Below are 3,065 nucleotides of genomic sequence, written 5' to 3'. Positions count from 1 at the left end.
ATAGATTAGGTTTGTCAAAATTTGAACTTTATATAAATGAAATCATTGAGAACAAATAGTACGTACTATTTTGCATACTATCTGTGTGTCATTTATATATAACTCCATCTTATTTAGTGTTGGCAGATATCTACATTTTCATTAACAATACTTGCATTTAGCGCTTTGAGGGTAAATTGACTTGCCTTTAATTTGCTATCTGTAATTTCTAAAATGGTCTTCAAAAGTCCAATTTATGGTGCCTAATTTCATTCTGTATTAAAAAGCTTCAGGTTCACATGGTCCAAGGGTGAAACTGCAGGTCTTCCTGTGGCTGCAGCAGCTTGAGAGCAGAGTATGAACTGCGGTGGCCAGAGTTATGGCAGGACAGGCCTTTAAAAAGTTTCTTCCCCTCCTTGACTGAGTTTTAGTTGTAAAGAGTACAGCTTAACAGTAACCAAAGGAGGCATCATGCTTCCAGAAAAATCTTAAGGAAAACTATTGCAAGCACTAGCAGTTAGCTGTTGGATTGGGCTCTAAAGGAAAGGGTGGAGAACTTCAACCAGTTAGCATGAAAGTTGGAAATAGATAAAGTTCGAATGTGGAGACACCAAAGTAGTTCTGGTTGACAAGGATTATTTCTTATGTAGAGACAGTGACATTCTCAGAAAGTATGTGGACTGAAATAAACCATTACTGAGCTGGCATCACGTGAAAGCTGCCCATTCCACTGAAGCTGTGAAATTATTCATCATGTAAACAATTTGCATGTCTCTCTTTTATAATAAACTAATGGTATCTCCCCCCCACCCCATAAGTCAATAAGAAGCTTCAGATTTTTGTTTTCTGTGATATTTTATCCTTTTCTGAAATGAAAAGATTCATATTTGAGAAGCACAATAGTTACTTCAATCTTAGATTGGATTAAAACAACTCAGATTTTAACATTTCAGACTGTGCACTATGCTGTTAAGATGGTAAAATTATCTGAAATAAATTTTAAATTAATCGACAAATGTTTCATTTGTCAATTTCAAAATGTTTTGATGGATAAAAATGAAAAAGTATTAAAAAAACACTTGTAAGTATGTGATTTAGGAAAGAAGATACAGTGAAATAACTTCTAGATTAACTGCTTAATATGTGTATTATCCAAGATTGCTTTGTATATAATTATATATGAAAAGATAACATGAGTTGGTAATTATACATTGTAATTTTTAATTCATTTTTTAGTAATCTCTCTCTCTCTCTCAAAACTAAATAAAAGTTAAAGAAAAAGAAAAAAGAAAAAATAGCAAGTATCTTTTATTTTCTATTTTTAAGTAGGCTGCATGCCCAATGTGAGGCTTAAACTTATGACTGTGAGGTCAAGAGTCATACACTGCACCGTTTGAATCAGCCAGGCGCCTTGATAGTGAGTATCTTTTTTCAACATTTCCATAGTTTTTCCTACAGTCATAATCAGGATATTATCTAATAATTTGTTAGTATGAACAATGTGCAATTCATGTTTTTAAAGCCATAAACTGATTTTTCTGACTATATCATCCATTCTCCATTCGATTTCACACTTCTTAGAGCTAAGAAATTTTTCACTGGAGAGCAACTTGGTAATTTCATTTGCTAGATTGAAAACTTTTTTGTTATTCCTTATTGCCGATAGAATAATGTTTAAACTAAAAATCCAGGAAATTTCATCATAAAAAAATTAAAAGTAAAAACTAATGTGTTTTTAAAAAAAAACTAATGTGTTTCAAAAAAATAAAAAAACAATGTGTTGGTTGCTTATTACATATTACATATTTGAAAGCTATTGCTTGAGTTACTCTGCCTTTTATTTAGTAGATAAGATTATTATCTCCATTATATAAATGAGAACAGAGAGGATTTAAAAAGTTCAATGACTTCCCCAGAGACACATAAGTGTATACAGAAATTCATCCACACTTTCCAAATCTAGAGCCCAAGCTTATCCACTTTCAGGACACTGTATTCACGATAGATGTTCTTCCCAAAGCAGTCAAGAGTATTTATTTATATTTTACATTCTATGCATATTCTCCATGCTAAAAATGAAATCATAAATATATTCCTGTATAGATTGCTGTAACTTTTTTTTCTACCAAAACAAAATGTTGGTTACCTACCTATTTCAGGTTCTATTTCTTTCTAAAACCTTTCTTATAATACACTTGCTAAAAAACAAACAATATTAAAAAAAAAAAAAAAAACACCAGCCAGAAGGTTTCTTTCTTCGTAACACCTAAGAATTTCTTATGCTCACATAATTCAGATTCAGAAGATGTTCTATTTTATCATGTCTCTAATTTGTGTGTGGGAAATACTTGCAAATGTTAAGCATGGTTCTCTCCGTCTAGATGCACCTCATCGTCCTCTTTCTATGTTTTTTTTCTTTTCCCCTGCCTGAAAAAGGAGAGGAAATTTTCTCTACTTTTAAATTTCATAGACTTCTCTCCCTTTTCTTCCATCCAGCCCAGGCAGACATCTATTTTCTGTCTAGGAATATGCTTTTCCTGTCTAGGGTTTGAGCAGTATGTTTTTTCTCTGGCAATTTTCTCTTGCATGGTGCAAATGATGTTAGATAAGTCTGTGTTTGGCATCAAAGTTGTATTTGCCTTCTGCTCATTTATGTTGTGAACTGTGCACACAGGAAACAAAATGTTTCCATGGAAGAGGGAGAAGGAGTCAATGGGAAAGTATTCAAATCACAATGTAGTATGCCAGACACAGTCCCTCACAACAAACCTTTCTATCTAGCAAATAAAGTTGAATTACTTTTCATTGTGTCTTCCTTCCATAGAGAAATTTAATGTATCCTTCCAAACAGTAGTGCTTAAACACAAAGCAGTGTCATTCTACGAAGGTACATATTTTTTTCCTTATGGTCTCTAAGTGTTTGAAGAATGAACTTATGTATTGGCTAAATATCTATATCCTTCTATATTTATATTATCTTATTTCTCACTGAGATTACCCTTAGCCCAGGTGTAATCACTCTCCAAAATAGATGAGCTCCATAGCAAGTGACTAGTAGGTGAAAAATAGGAAAATACTTGAACAAC

The 3,065-nt window shown here is 32.6% G+C and overlaps 1 pseudogene; it reads left to right on the top strand.

The window, feature by feature from the left end:
• The first annotated feature begins 358 nt into the window (after positions 1 to 358).
• Positions 359 to 663, top strand: LOC122202023 (annotated as a pseudogene).
• Positions 664 to 3,065: the final 2,402 nt, after the last annotated feature.

This window comes from Panthera leo, chromosome A1, assembly GCF_018350215.1.
Source record: "Panthera leo isolate Ple1 chromosome A1, P.leo_Ple1_pat1.1, whole genome shotgun sequence".
In the NCBI taxonomy this organism is placed as follows: Eukaryota; Metazoa; Chordata; class Mammalia; order Carnivora; family Felidae; genus Panthera; species Panthera leo.
This window is presented reverse-complemented; position numbering and strand designations above follow the sequence as displayed.